This window comes from Podarcis liolepis (assembly GCF_965112155.1).
Source record: "Podarcis liolepis genome assembly, chromosome: 4".
Lineage (NCBI taxonomy): Eukaryota > Metazoa > Chordata > Lepidosauria > Squamata > Lacertidae > Podarcis > Podarcis liolepis.
In genome coordinates, this window is record NC_139558.1 from 44820572 (window position 1) to 44837528 (window position 16957).

General features: G+C 41.6%; 1 long non-coding RNA gene across 1 annotated transcript in view; it reads left to right on the forward strand.

The window, feature by feature from the left end:
• The first annotated feature begins 13635 nt into the window (after positions 1–13635).
• The window catches only part of LOC310704627, a 31025-nt gene continuing 27703 nt past the window's right edge, over positions 13636–16957 (forward strand). Inside the window, exon 1 of the long non-coding RNA XR_014524934.1 lies at positions 13636–14124. This is a non-coding gene — a long non-coding RNA (uncharacterized lncRNA). The remainder of the gene's footprint in view (positions 14125–16957) is intronic.

Sequence of the window (16957 nt, forward strand, 5' to 3'; positions counted from 1 at the left end):
ACCGTAATTTATGAGTGTTGCATCTGCCTGCACAGTTTGTACACAGGGTATACATTAAGGATGCAGTAAATAATTGTGATCTGCAGATTCCGATATTTTGTTCTCAGCAAAAGAGCAGGGAGAGAGAGAGCGTAGACAAAAAGAAAGTAAATGAGTGCACAAGATAATATGGAAGTTCAGAAACTTGGTCCCTAACTTCCTTCAAAGCACAACACACATGCTTTCTATTGGGAAATAGTATGCAAAATAATCAGATCCATCTATAACCCAGAATGGAAGCTTTTGCTGATTAGTGAGAGTTTCAGATAGGGACCATGATTCAACTTTAAGCCAAATTGTAAAACCTATTCATTTTATTTACAGTGGTACCTTGGGTTAAGTACTTAATTCATTCAGGAGGTCCGTTCTTAACCTGAAACTGTTCTTAACCTGAAGCACCACTTTAGCTAATGGGGCCTCCTGCTGCCGCTGCACCGCCGGACCCCGATTTCTGTTCTTATCCTGAAGCAAAGTTCTTAACCCGAGGTACTATTTCTGGGTTAGTGGAGTCTGTAACCTGAAGCGTATGTAACCTGAAGTGTCTGTAACCCGAGGTACCACTGTATTTATTTTTTACTGCTTAGGGATGCCCTTTGATTGGATATGCAAAGCTACTAAAGACTACTTGCATAAGTTAAGAATCTTGCTAGATCAGGCAATCATCCTCTTCTCAGAGAGGTCACCCAGGTGCCTATGGAAAGCCCCAGAACAGGACCTAAACACAAGAGTGTTCTTCTCCACTTGTGACTCCCAGTACTTGAGAAGCATTCAGAGGCGGGCTGCCTCCAGGGTAGTAAAATATACCCATTGCGGCTAGTAGCCATTTGCCACAAACCCCTGGCCTACCTGGCAGCAAGTCAGTATGCTAAGTCCAAGGGTCAATCCACACAGGCAAAGTCCAAAGTCCAAGGTCAGAAAATGCAGTCCAGGGTCAATCCAAGTAGCTGTCTGAAGTCCAGCCGTCAGAATATAATCCAGAATCAAGCCTGAAGCCCCATAGAGGTCCAGGAACATTCAAGTCAAGATCCATTAACATAGGCAAGTAAGCAGACACAGCACCTCACCTCTGCTTCCCTTTTGTACTTTGCCTGCTGATTGCAGCTTCTGGGCTTGATGTGACATGTGACCTTCACCTGTTCCAAGCCTACTCCAGGTAAAGAATCACACCCTTCCTCCCAGAGCTAGTGAGCCCCACCTGGCCAGCTAGGGAGCTGGGCTGTGGACCCTTGCCTGCCTCAGCCTCCTGGAGCGCCCTGCATGCAGCTCCCTATACCTCAGAGCACTCTATGATTGTGGAGACAAGGGGCCCTTCTAACTTTGGTGATGGGCCCTGCTGCTCTGTTTCCTGTGCACTGACCCCCATCCCTTCACCAGCCCCTGTCACCCTGTGAGTACTTCCTTTCCCCTCCCCTGCTTGCTCCGGTGTGTCCCAGTCCCCACTACATCCCTCGCCCAGGCCCTCTTCTTCCTCTTCCTCCTCCCCATCGTCCTGCCAGTTCATGACATCATTTATAGCAATATCCTCCATGAATTTATTTAATCCTCTTTTAAAGCCAACCAAGCTGGTGGCCATCACTGCGTCCGGTGGAGGTGAATGCCACAGTTTAACTATGTACTACTGTGTGGGAAAAGTACTCATTTTTGTCTGTTGTGAACCTTCCAAACTCCTGCTTCAATTTATGACTTTGAGTTCTTGCTCATCCAGTTGACTTTTAAAAAGGAAAAAGAAATGTCAACATGAAGTGGATCCATGTGATGATACAGTGCTGGGCTGATGAATGCGTCTCCTTTGCTGAAAGTGGTAGTGAAGCACATACAGTGGTACCTCAGGTTACATATGCTTCAGGTTACAGACTCCGCTAACCCAGAAATAGTGCTTCAGGTTAAGAACTTTGCTTCAAGATAACAACAGAAATTGTGTTCCGGCGGCGTGGCGGCAGCAGGAGGCCCCATTAGCTAAAGTGGTGCTTCAGGTTAAGAACAGTTTCAGGTTGAGAACAGACCTCCGGAACAAATTAAGTACTTAACCCGAGGTACCACTGTAGTTGAAATTTCCATAGGAAACTGCTGTATACCAGTTCAGATCATGAGTGCATCTATCTCAGTGTTGTCTACATTGACTGGAAGTGGGTTCATCAAATTGCAGGGTGGAATTTCTCCAAGAGATGCCAAGGATTCATTAAAGGATCATCTGCATGGAAATCACATGCTCTACCATTCAGCTATGGTCTTTCCGTCGTTAGAAATTGCTTTGTGGATGGGGACAGGGAACGCCATGGAGTTTAGTGAGTCTTACTACATCTCCTTTTACATTTACAAAAGAAATACATTTTTCTGCAGATTTTTCTAGTTACAATTGCTCAGGATTTATAAGGAGATGCAGTCTTTTATTGGCTATATAATCTTATTTATGTTCATTTTAGCATTGCACCTTTATAAACCCTAACTGTCCAATTAAAAGAGAAGCTTAGTATAAAAAGTTAGATTATTATGGCTATGGGACAATAAGAACAGAAAAAGAAATAAGGTGATGGAAATATTCATTCATCTTTTCATGATCCAAGGAGGGGTCTTCAGTAGCTGGGACATTATGCTTCAAAACCAAAAGCTCTGCTAACTTAGAACTCATTGAATAGCTATTACACCTGAGGCTCTGTGGTTAAATGTCATGAAGAAGGACATAAGAAAGGTCAAGGGGGGGGGATTATGCTCTCCTCTCCTCACTGTCATCTGAGCAGAAGAGTGTCTGGATCATCACATTGCTTAATGCGTACCATGTTGAGCACTGGATGGTTGGCAAAACAGCATCCATTATGGACTAATTTTGCAGCCTAAGTTGCTGCAGCTGAAACAAGGATGTGGTGTGGGCCTTCCCCTCAAGAGGGTAATACTTTGGTGTTGAGCCAGCAGGGGAAGTACACACAATGATGTATCCACCATCAGTCTTAAGTTGCTAAGGGTTTTGCCTTTCAGGCCAAGTTTTGAAACCCATATGCAACAATGCCTGTTTGCTGTTGTTAACCACCTTGAATGGCTCGATGGATGAGAGCCTCAAAGTATTAAAACATCCAATGTGGTTAAGCACCATGTGGATACAGAAATTTTAACCACTAAGCTGCTAAAAAAATATGGCACAATACATTGGATCCATTTGGTCAACACTGGGAAAAGGTGGGTTCTCTAAATCCATTCTGCCTTGCATTCGGTTACCACCAAACCCTTTCTATCTGAACTACTCGATGCCCTTTTATTGCCCTTAATATCTGCAGTGCTAGCATTCTGTAGAGCTTATTGCTGTACAGAAAAAGCAGTAGTTTTATTATGAATTTCATTTCATTTTGCAGACTTACATCTGTTTTTAAGATTTGCCTTACCTATATAAAAGACCACACACTATTGCTTAGAATATAATTGCTGATGAATGAATAAATAACAGCATTTTTATTGCAGAGTCATTTTCACCTGCTTGCATTTGGATTCTAAACCCATTTCTACAAAAGGCAATCTCTCTAGTTGTTGAAATTTCCTCTACAGCTCTGTGCAATGTATAGTGTAGAAATGAAAGCCCTGAGAAAGGGAACTTCCATGGTTCATGGGCTTGTTTATATGGGGTCTATTAATGTTCAACCAGGACCTTTTGAGTAAACATACCCTTAATTTTCTTTAGGTTACATCTCACACATAAACCCTATGCAGGCATTTTGCTTGCATGTGAAAGCTACTACTTGAACAAGGAAAGATGCCACAATCCTATAATGTGGGTCTTAAATTCTGCAAACAGCCCCCACTACAATACACTGTGCACTTCTGACTTTTGCCCTCCAAGAGTTGAAGGTGATGGGGGTAGCAAGGCTGGGTGCACTTATCTCACTCTTTTTGCTCACATTTAGTTTCTGTACACCAGCAGAACAACTGTATAGGGCTATAGATTCCAAGTGCAAGTGTGTAGGCCATTGCATAAGCAGGGAGCAATTATCAGGAGGTTTGTGGCGGGCTGTCATCAGTAGACTCAGGTCTACTACAGTGGTACCTCGGGTTACATACACTTCAGGTTACAGACTCCGCTAACCCAGAAAGAATACCGTGGGTTAAGGACTTTGCTTCAGGATGAGAAGAGAAATCATGCTCCGGTGGTGCAGCAGCAGTAGGAGGCCCCATTAGCTAAAGTGGTGCTTCAGGTTAAGAACAGTTTCAGGTTAAGAACGGACCTCCGGAACGAATTAAATATGTAACCAGAGGTACCACTGTATTTCATTAAATCTGAGTCATACCCATGACCATTTTGGTTGCCCTTTTCTGAACCTTTTCCAGCTTTTCACTCTGGTTTCACTAAGCTACCCTGAATATTTCTTTCTTGGCCAATCACAGCATAAATGTGAAGTTCAGATTTTTGCTGCATCACTTCGTTCTTCCTTACATTGAACTGCATTTGCCATTTTACCCAGACATCCTTTTGGGGCTTCTCACAATCTCTTTTTATTCTTACTTACCTGAATTGTTGGGTGTCATCGCCAAGCTTTGCTCACTGCTCATCCTGAACTTCAAATCAATTACAAACAAGTTAAAATGTACCAGTGAGAGTACTGATCATTAGGATACTGTAACTAGATAGATACAATCCAGACACAGGAACAGTTAAGAAACCAACACTGGGAGATTGTTGTTTGTATTGCTGTCAAAACAAGCAGTGATCATTGTAATCTTGACTAAATTGCCCATGGCATATAAGAATTTTGTTTTTGTGCTGGACTTGATTTTTTATATGCTGCTAATTAGAAGGTGAGTGATCTCAGTCAGCTACAGCCTCCAATTTGTTCTTCTCAAACAAATCTGGAATAGAGAGCTAATGCTTTACTGCAGTGAAGTAATAACCAGATAACATTACACTCTCCTTATCATGTAGTTTCTGTGAGATAGTGGCTCGCTGTGCAACCTAGGAATTGCATAAATGGGCTGATTCATCAGTGCATGATATGCGGATAACACAGTGTCTGATAGAACTTCATAAATTCCAATTTGCTTATCGTTTGGATTATAAAGAGGTACAATGTAGACTGAGTTTCATGTATATTGGACTTTTAGCAGAAATTCTTAAGAATATTAACACAGGTGGGGTTTTTTGCTCATAAATTCAAATTAACAAAGGGTGACTACAAACAGCCATTTGCCAAGTGATGCATATAACAACTTGGTAAACTGGTCTTCTGGATAATCCTGTCAAATGGTGGGCGGCGGGGGGGGGGGGGGAGACCACAATCCTGAGTTTGATCTGAAATCCAGCGATGCTGTGAAAAACTAATACTTTCCTCACCACTGAGCAGGGCAATACAAATGGTCAGCTTATAAAAAAAAATATACAGACTTGGCAATGGTAATCTTTATTCATCCCAAATTTCAAGTATATGGCCTCATTCAAGTTCCAGATATAGAGTGATTATCAATTATTCTGGATTGCAATTATCTAAACTAATTATAAAAATCCTTTTGTTTCCTTTATATAGCCTCATAAAATAAGTCTAAAACTCAACACCCACACATAAACAAACAAATGTTCTCCAGTTGTTTTTGCTTTTTCAATATCACAGATGTGACTATAATTTTTAAAACAGATTATATCGTCCACTGTGTATGTATCACCCAGCTGCAAAGAGAGGCCGTTACAGGTAATGGGAAGTTTCTGTACCTCCATTTAACTAGCCTGTATGCTTTATCAAGGGATACAAGTTGTAAGATAATGCTCAGGGCTCCCATTATGTCTAACAAGCTGGTGCAAAGTCTGCACATTAAAACCTCATCTGGTCTCATCCACATGTGCCAAGAGGGAAAACAGGACTGGAATGGCCCACACAGATCCCTCTGCAGATGAGTACATTGGTGGACTGGCTTAATTCATTTTAATTAAATTAATGCCTATTATCCAACTACAACAATATTTTTATATTGATTCTGCCTGACATTTTGGTCAAAGTTTCAATGATAGGGTAAAAATAGAAGCAGATTTCCCCCTTTTATTCCTAAAAATGCTAAGAAATAAGTTTGGATAAGTGGGCAGAATTCAGTGGCAACAAAGCACACTCAAACCTCATTGGGCTTATATTAGTAGCAGCAGCAGCAACAACAACAGTGTTTAATCACTATCTACATGTATTCTGTTAAAGACAGCACAAAAAATAAAAGCAAATGAATTGAAAAATGATAAAAAGAGACATTATCATCCTGCAAGGAAAGCTTGTCAGAACAAAAATGTCTCCACTTGTCTCTCTCACTTCCTCCCCTTGTGCTTTATCATATGCTAAAATAATATGCATAACATTAGCATGTTAAATGATCCAGAGCAATGACTACTAACTTAATATAAAAACTCTATTTCACCTGAAAACATGCAGTGAAAAAAGAGCAAATCCATCCTTTTACCTGTTCAGTAGTCATATGATTGTGCTATCCTATGACTACAACAATGATGCAGAATACTGAAATCTACAGAAAGCTACAGCTATGAGTACAATGTGATAGCAATACTCCAATAGAGGTAATTTTTCATGTATAGTTGGGGGATTCTGAGAACTTATGCTTGTCATGATTTTGGATGCATTTGCTTACAAGTGCTTATTAATTGCTTATTTTGCTACAGCTAGTTTCCTCACTCCCTTTCCACTTTGCTATTGTTGATATACTGAGATATATTGATTTATTCCATTTAAGTAATGGAATAGTATGAGGGGCTCTGTATACGATTGAACCTACAAATTTAGATCAGGGTGATGATGAATGTTTCTCATTTTCTCCACACCCAAGTAACCAACCACAGTGTGCTGTTTATCCTTTAGCAAATAAACACTCCTCAAATGAGATTTTTTTCCTAAAAGTGCATTATCTTCTTTTTCCCCCCAGAGGAACATACCCGGAATTTACCGCATGATGAAACATTTGGTCAGTTATTTATTCAGTTTGTGTGCTTTGGATGGTGTATGTGGTACTCTAAAATATTCCATTAAACAGTCGGTTATATTATTGAGCTGATATTCTGATATCACAGCATTCTGTTGCCTGTACTGGTTCCAGTAGTGAATGACTCAATGCAAGCAAGTAAACAAAACCAACTAGAAGATGAGATGGAAGCTACATTTCTGCACCACTTTATGATTTATTTTTATTTTGTAAAAGTCCTCCTGAAAAATTGCCAGCATGTTAGTATCCATTTCTCTTAATGTACACATTTTTGCAACCAGTTTTCCCCAACGGAATGTATTTTCGTTTGTTACTTTTATTCATGGGTAAGCAAACTAAGGCCCATGGGCTTCTGGAAGGCCCAATTGCCTTCTGGATCTGGCCCACTGACAGTCCAGGAATCTCTGCGTGGATCGCCAGTGTGCACGGTTCTTTCCCTCTTCCTCACACGGCGGCAGTGGCGGCGGCGCCTCCTCCCTGGAGAAGCTCCCCCTGGCTTCTCCCCACCCTGGGGAGGAAGGGGGCTGGGCTTTGTTGGTGCCAGCAGCAGCAGTGCTCAAGCAGCCGCCATTTTAGGCAGCCCCTCTCTGGAGCCCTTTCGCGCTCCACTCATTGTCCCTCCACCACCACCAGCCCCTGCCACTCACGAGACACAGGTAAGCAGCCACTGGGGCTCTTGGTACTCTTGCATCATCCCCTCCCCCCAAAAAATATAGTCCGGCCCCCCACCAGGTCTGAGGAACAGTGGACTGGCCCCCTGCTGAAAACATTTGCTGACCCCTGCTTTTATTCAGGTAAAGGTAAAGGGACCCCTGGCCATTAGGTCCAGTCGTGACCAACTCTGGGGTTGCGGCACTCATCTCGCTTTATTGGCCGTGGGAGCCAGCGTACAGCTTCCGGGTCATGTGGCCAGCATGACTAAGCCGCTTCTGGCAAACCAAAGCAGCGCACGGAAACGCCGTTTACCTTCCCGCCTGAGCAGTACCTATTTATCTACTGGAACTTTGAGGTGCTTTCAAACTGCTAGGTTGGCAGGAGCAAGGACTGAGCAACGGGAGCTCACCCCGTCGCGGGGATTCGAACCGCCGACCTTCTGATCAGCAAGTCCTAGGCTCAGTGGTTTAACCCACAGCGCCACCTGCATCCCTACAACCTCTGAGTAGCATGGCATAAAATTGCATTTTAAGACCCCTCTCTCTCATTCTTCATCAGCAGCTTGTCAGAGTTCATATTGTTTCCATAATTTTTGTTTGAAACCTCACTTGCTCACTAACTTTGGAGCCAGCAGTAGTTTGGTAAGCCTATTTTTAAAAAATCTTTAACATCTGTATTTTAGAGGAAGCTGCAGAATATTTGATGAAACACGCTGTACATTCATTATTCCCCTCCTTGCAGTACAACAATTCTCTCAGGTTTTAATGGCTTTTGATAATAAGGTACAAAATTTAACAGTTAGCCAAATTGCTTTTTCTGTTTTATAGAAAAAACAAATGAAATATACCAGACTTTGCTGGAGAGAATGAATGCTGCCTGAATGTTGCCAAAAGAAAGGTGTTTTCAATTAGTTACTGCAGTGCAAAATAAAATTACTATATTTTACTTATTCTTGTCTTTGTTTGAAAAGCTACATTTCTAAGAAAAAATGGATGTGAAAATATGTGCATCTCCATAGTTTGCTAGAAATCCAGTACACATGGAAAAGGTAAAGATGGATATCAATCCATTGTAGACCAAACAGTTGCATGAGCACTATGATAACTGAACTTTCTTCCCTTTTTGGCGAAATAGGCATGGCAAGTATGCACACATCTGTAGCCAATATGATGTTATTATCTGCTATCAGGCCCAGTTACCATAGTTGGTGGTCAGAGAAGATGGAGCAATAGAGGGAGACATACCTCAAAGTGCTAAGATAGAGCTTATTTGGAAAAAATGACTCTAATAATTGTTTAAATGTCTGGTGTATTTTGAACAATTGTTTTTCAGAAACAACTGCACAATTAAATACAATTCCGAAAACTGCATTCCATGACTCCTGTTCATCCACAAACACCCATTGCTGTCTCCCCCCCCATCTTAACTTTTAGCAGCTCCTGTAGTGGAGGAAAGCAAATAGTGGATAGTACCAAAGCAAATGGTAAATCAAACCTGACAAAAGCATAATTATTACAACATATATTGATTTTTTCCCCAATTAAAATTGATCCACGGTTATTCTCATTAGCTTAATTTGACTGTAATTGACATCATTAACCAAAAAACACAAGGACATGTCCAGACTTAAGAAGAAATTAATGGATCTTCATTATTTACTGGCAATTTACTGGGGTTTTCATTGTGTATTCTCTTTATATTACTGCAAAAAATTGCTAGTTATCAACTCAAGGTTTTCTGTTTGAAAAATTAATCACAATGATTTTTATAAAGTTTTTTTTTTAAAAAAACAAAAAACCCAGACACAACAAAACCGTATGAGCAAGCCAGATTTTCCCACCAGTGATTGAAGAAAAGATTCTATTTATATGAAGTAGTACTTTGTATAAGCATAAACATCAATTTTATTAAATTTGACATACCTAATAAATACGAAAACCTGGCTGAGTTTACTTTTTTAACAAGAAATGATGAAATGTTAATAAAATAAGTGTTTCATTGCTGTTCTCATGTTCTCTATTTTTGTTTCTCAACAGAACACTTAAACCTATGAAAATTCACTAGAAAGAGCTGCATATTTCATTGTTAAATATACACCTTGAAAAATGAGAGTGTTCTGATGAAATGTATACAGAATTCTTTTCTACACATTACAAATGACTTCTATTGACAGTGATTACTTTAAAATCGACTTTCTTCCTTTTACAATGTGAACTCCTGAAGTATAGCTCAGAGATCGTGTCTTTCACATTGGGAAACGTTCCTGCAGGCTCTGAAGGATATAGAATCAATTAATCCATTGCAGCACGGTGCAAGGCAATTTGAGATCCTGGCATATGAATTGCTGGAACCCAGAATATGAAGAGGAGCAGGGAAACCAAAGCAGTTGGGAACAAAGGAAACTACCTTACACCAGGTCAGACAATGTGCCCATCTAACCCTGTACTGCATGGGCAGATGTTTTCACTGAGGGCCTCTTTCTCATCACATGCTACCATAACTAGAGATGATGGGAGATTAGATGTGGGACCTTCTGCAATGGAATGTACATATCACATCAATGTGCTATTGTCCCTCTGCATAGACATAATTATGTAGATAAGTAAATATGGACTTCATGGCAGCTAAAATAATAAGTGCCAGGTGGCATCTGTGTAAGTTCACAGTCTGGCATCAACTACTGAGCTTCCACCACCAGTATTCGGGGGGGGGGGACTGGGGGCTGGTGTGCCTCTCTTAGGGAGGGAGTGCAACAGTTTTCTGGCAGATCTACAACATGGCATATGTCAGGGACAGCCAACACGGTGCCTCCCAGATGTTGTTGAACTACAACTCCCAACGAGGGGAGTTGTAGTTCAACAATACCATCAGCCTGAAAAGTAAGGAAACCACAACAAAAACCCTAGGCCTCACCCAAAAGAATTCCACAAAAGAGTTGTCTCCCCTTTTGTAATTTTTGAATGAAATTTCTTTTCTCATTAATTTATGGGGAATTGTTGGGGGGAAATGCAGAGTAATTTTGAGCAGAGCACTAATACTTATGTTGGCTTATGATGAGCCACAGTTTGATGCAGTGTGCTTCGTATCCTCTGTGGGGGTGAGGGCGGAGGGGTCTATATTCTCTTAAAGTCAGAATACCACAAAGCGTGTTCTCCTTCATGGAGAGCACGTGTTGCGGTGGGGGCCGCCAGGACACTCCAAAGTTGGGGGCGGGCTAATTGATTGTTGGCCACTGATGCGATTGGGGCTTCCCTTGTTGTTGGGAAGAAGTTAATGTTGCCATTTATTGATTGACAGCCAGAAATAGTAAAACTCCTGGCACGAGGCTAGGGCTTCCTCTTTTCGCACGTGCATCGGATTGCCCGCTCCCCCTCCCTAGAATAGGGTTGTTCGCTTTGATCTTGCTATGCCTGTCATGGGGTCGTCTGCTTTGGAGCGGGGGCCTGGTAGGAATTTTGTCCATCTGGCTGATTGGCTGGGGCCATTTGGTTTTTGCCTACTGCGTAGCAAATCGTCACAACTTGTAAGGTTCGCGGTTAGGCATTGGTTTATGGTTTGGTTTACGGCATGGATTGGCTGTGCCTGCCCCTCTAATGCTGCTGCTGCAAGGGATTCCGTTAAAGGAATTGGGAGCTAACTATTGCTTGTCCACTCTGTCAAGGGGGCTCGGGCCATAGCAATGAGCTCCTGGTTGCATTTGGGGTGAAGGCAGGTTCCCTGCTCCGCGTAACCCCCAAGTGTATTCCCCTGTTCTGACTTTCGCATCGTGCGGAATGTCAGACTGTCCCCCACGGTGGGGGCAGCTAGTCGCAACCAATGCCTACGCAACCACTCACAAATTTGTATTTTAATAAAGTTGTGGCCAAAATTATGCCAAAAATCTTAAACAAAAATTTCTGTGTGATGTGTGAGTTATTGGGGTGGACCTGGGGACCTCGACACGCAACTTCTCAGCCAAAAGATGCTACAGTAGAAGCAGCACAATATCTGCAAGTAAGTTATTTATCTCTGTTATCGTGTCAACTTTTAGTTATTTAATAGGTAGGCATATGATTAACCTCACTGCCAATCCTTTAAACCCAGAGCCCAGTCCACAAGAACATAAAATTGTCCCTTTAGCTTTCTTTATCAAGTTTGTGAGACCTGACATTATTTCACAAGGATTACTAAGGCACAAATCCCAGGATATGTGTTGCTGCCCATTCTTTATCAATTTTGCAAAACACTCCTGGGTAATTGTTTAAGGGGAATTCTGAGTTTAATGGAGCTTTGCATACCCAAGATAATGGCCATGCCTTTGTTTATATTGTTCACATATCCCAAGATGGTACAGAATTGAGTCAAGAGCCCCTAATTATCTTAAGGGCCTTCCTTCTTTACTTTCAATTCATTTCGACCTCTAATTAGCCAATTTACTATGTAAAAAAGTCAAAGAAGAGAAGTTTGGGTAGTGGGCTTAGGATAAGCGATTAATCAAAGCCTCTTGCAGCAATCTAAAACTCATACAGAATTATGCTTGCTCGGGTTGTTTGGCCTTTTTCAGTTTCATGTCATGCTCTACTGAGGAATTGTTCTTTTATGTACACTATTCTGCTCAAATATTCTGACCCATCACATCGCATTTTTAGCAGTGGTTTGCCCTCTTCAGGTATTCAAATGAACAAATGAAAGAGTAAGTCTGGCCCTTATCAGGCGGGTGGCTTTGCGGGTGGGCCCCAGATCTTCCTGGTAAACCAGCCTATCACAGGCCAGATCGTCTTCCTATCCCCAAATGGCCCAATGGCAGCAGGAGTTAGGGGCCTTTCCCTGAGCACAGGACCAACCGACCAATTACAGCCCTTGGCACCATATCCAGGGGAAGTTTAAATACCAGGCCTACAGGGCCTTTTGGCGTCTCTCACTGCGCCGCTTCATCCACCCTCAGATTAGGGTTTTTTCACAGGTGCTACAACCTTGCTATGGACAATGTGAATTGCCTAATTTTCAGGGGCTGGGCAGGAATTTTTGCCACTTGGCTAATTGGCACTACCATTTGGGTTTTTGCCTTCCTCATAGCAATCGTCACAACTTTATAAGGCAGATAGGCGCGAAATTAAAAGACGCCTGCTTCTTGGGATAAAAGCAATGACAAACCTAGACAGCATATTAAAAAGCAGAGACATCACCTTGCCAACAAAGGTCCGTATAGTTAAAGCTATGCTTTTCCATACAGTATGTATGGAAGTGAGAGCTGGGCCATAAAGAAGGCTAATCACCAAAGAATTGATGCTTTTGAATTATGGTACTGGAGGAGACTCTTGAGAGTCCCATGGACTGCAAGAAGATCAAACCTATCAATTCTTAAGGAAATCAGCCCTGAGTGCTCACTGGAAGGACAGATCCTGAAGCTGAGACTCCAATACTTTGGCCACCTCATGAGAAGAGAAGACTCCCTGGAAAAGACCCTGATGTTGGGAAAGATGGAGGGCACAAGGAGAAGGGGACGACAGAGGACGAGATGGTTGGATAGTGTTCTCGAAGCTACCAGCATGTGTTTGACCAAACTGCAGGAGGCAGTGGAAGACAGGAGTGCCTGGCGTGCTCTGGTCCATGGGGTCATGAAGAGTCGAACACAACTAAACGACTAAACAACAAGTCTTGGTTGGAGGGGAGGTTGTAGTCTCTGCCTGCCCCTCCACGGGTAAGGGTATCCTGTTAAAGGGATCTGGGAGGAGTGGCTCTTGTCCAATGCCCAGATGGGGGTTAGGATCATACCACTCCTCCAATGGGGACCGCTGGGGGGCAGAACGCATCTGTAACCAATAAAGGTGTGGCCTTATTTGATCTCCAAATCAATATGCTCCACTTCTGACCTTCATGCATTCATTGTGGAAGTCTTGGGAAGGGGGATTCTAGCCAGGTTCAGATGAAGACCATTAGAATCATCTCTGCATTCAGAGTGAAAGGAGGATTCTAAACACATTCAGCTGAACAACTGGAATCTCCTTGCAGACATCGGGAGCTGAGGGGACAGGGCAGTGCACACAGATACATTGGGGTGGGGAAATTGTGCATGCCCCAGGTTCAACCCTCATGCTTTCTTCTGAATGTCTGAAGATAGCTAAAGTTAGAGGGGAAAATTGCACCTCACAGAGTCAGGACCTGCCAAGGCTAAAACAATAAAGAAACCCGGGACGCTGGTTACCTTGCTGAGGTCCTCTCTTCAATGAGACGATTATCCTCATAGAGAGAAGACTAACTAAGAGATGTTGTGGGCACATGTTAAGAAACAACTAACCTTGAGCCAGCAGCAACAGCTTAAAAAATCATTGAAATAGTGAGAAATCCCAGGACTCTTGACAGTAGTCTGGGAGAGAGGGAACAGTTCCACTACTGGAGGAAGTGATTCACAAGAGTTAGTGGAGAACTCACTGTACAGATCTTAATCAAAACATGAAGGAGAGGAAAGGAGAATGAGGTATAAAACTTAAAGACATAGATAAGGTAAATGTTTGGGTTATTTAAGGCATTTGTGATTCCTCTGGCATTTTGAAGGGAACAGAACTTAGAATTCTAAAACCTCTACAGTGAAAATTTATAATACTCTGTGTGGCCATATGGCATGTGTAAATATTTCCAGAATGCTGTGGGCTTTGAGATGGGATGAAGAGAGCAAACAGTTTTATTACCATTTTAATGAACACTGATGCTAAAGCTTTAGCTGAAGTTCAGCTATACTTGTGTGTAGACTGTGGGGTCATCCATAAAACATGTCACACTAAAAACCACAGTAGCAGCTCTTTTTACTCCTCCCTTGACCTTCTTGTCACAATGGGTCTCAAACAGATTCTTTTCCAAAAGTATTAAATACTTATTGGGACAACCTTGGTATTTTATTGCCTCTGAACTATCATTCAATTTTTGAGTTGTAAGGAAGCTTCATTAATAGGGAATAATGAACTTGCTCACTAGAAGCCTCAGCACTGCATGGAGAACAGTACTGCATGGGGAACATAAATTTCCAGCTTACCTTTGGGTGCCGGGAGACAGTAGAAGAAGTGGGGGTGCTGGTAGCTAGGGGTGTGCAGGGCCCCCTAGATTTACTTTGTCTGCATTTGTGCCTTTAAAAAATTGTTTCTGAGTTGCCCTGTACTTTTTCCACTTCAGTCTGTAATTATGGGTCCAAACAGCTCTGTATAAAATTAGGATTTGTTTTCTCCATTCACTATATAATGGGGAATCCAAAAATGTCTATAGAATTTCCCCACTTCAGCCCAAAATTTACAGGCACAAGTGCAGCTCCATGTGGATTAAGCCTACCGAATAGGTCCAGGGGCTTTATGTGGAAGAAATTGAAAGGGGTTTCTTTCCTCCATAAGAGATTTGCTTCCTGCTCTTTCTTAAAAAGGTAAAGGACCCCTGACAGTTAAGTCCAGTCGCAGACGATTCTGGGGGTGTGATCCTCATCTTGCTTTACAGGCTGAGGGAGCCTTTCTTATCTTGTAACAATTAAGAGGTTGGGCAAATGATGTAAATTATCGCTTGCATATTTTTAAAAAGACATTTCAAGCTTCACACCAGTTCTCTTTGCGTCCGCCACAAAGTTACCGGTAGGTTGTCCAGAATGCTTTCTGTAGAGCTCTTGGTGTTTTTATTCTCTGTTCTTTTTTAATGCAGATCAATATAGGGTTTCTGATTATTTTTTAAATGAAACTTTTGAGTTAAAAAAACCCACGACAACTCTCGGCTGTGTGCTTTATCAATCCTTCTATCAAGCACTCTTCAGTGCTCCACAGGTAATATTTTGGACAACCTTGGATATATATATTTGGCAATACTGCACAAGAATGTGTATTTAGGAGAAATGCACATTAAAATGTATATGTGGGGGAACTGTAATTTAAGATAGGAAAAATGAGAAACTGGGAGAAACCTATATTGACAGATCCCTCTGTTCCTAAACAAAATATCCCTCAGGCTCACATGAACCACTGAATGGAAGAAGGTGCCTATCCCAGGGGCAAAGACCTCAGGCCAGTTTAACATCTTTTAATATTATTTAAATATTAGTCACTGCCACATAATGCTGGTTGGGTGGTTTTAGCTCGAGTGAGGTGGTTTTAGTTCCGAGTGCCTCTGTGTGTATTAGGTCTCTTGTTTACTGTGTCCAACATTTACTTTTTATTATTCTTTTGTCTTGGTGTTGGATTAAATGTTGAATCAACTGTAATTTATTGCATTTTTAGCCTTGATTTAAATGTGGTTTTCTGTACATCACCTGTAGAAATTATTTTATGAGGTGACTTACAAATGTAAATAAAAACAAGCAACGCCCTCTTCTGCTGCAGAGCTGCCGCTTTCCTCATGACATTGCATTCAGCCCCATCCTGCGCCTGCTCCTTCCTTGTCATGAAGCTTCACCTTCATATGAAGGCTTTGGCAACATCAGCATTTCTCCTCAGTCTCTCACAGTGATGTAAGAGCTTTCTTATTTGGGCTGCATTGGGGCTTAGCAATTTGGTTATGCATCTGATTCTAATAGGATTGTAATGGCAACTTTGGCACCGGTTTTTACATATTGATTGTTTCCTCCTCTAGGACTTAAAAATGAACACCCCCAAAACCGGAGACACAGATAATCTTCTATGGACCTGCTACAGGTCTTCTCTATTCAGAAAGCGACATTTACCACCTGTAAGGGATATGGACTTATCGGTGGTTGCCTTCATTTTTACGAGGCAACTACACAAGAGCTGGGTTCACATTCTCCCTCCTGAACATACAGGGACCTATTTCAAGCCCATTTGTTTTTAGGTTGATTGCATTCTTGCACTTATATGTGTTATTACTTTATACTTGTTTTGTATATATGCTTTCAAATAATATGAGCAATCATGGGAAGGTGGAATAAAACACTTTTCTAAAAAATAAACAGATAAAAATAGGTGTGGATGATTCAATGAAAACAGATGGAACATATATCCTATAACAAGGGGCTGTGGAACAAAAAAAAATGTTAAGAAGGGGACAGAAGTTCAAAGAACTGGAAGAGAGCACAACCTCATTCTTGCTAATTACAAACTATGCAGGAAGGCCTGAGGTCGTGTGCTTTTATATTGACAAATTGAATTCAGTGCTTTAATATATTGTACAGATGTGAAATATTGTTCAAAAGAGCCATGCCAGAATACAATTTTGTAATCACTTAATCTGCATGTCAATATTTTATAGGCAATTTTATTTAACATCTTGTACATTTATTTAACATCACTGTACATTTTCAACAGTGAAACTGGAGGTCCTCAGGAGTAATTGTTCTAAAACAATAAGTGGGTTC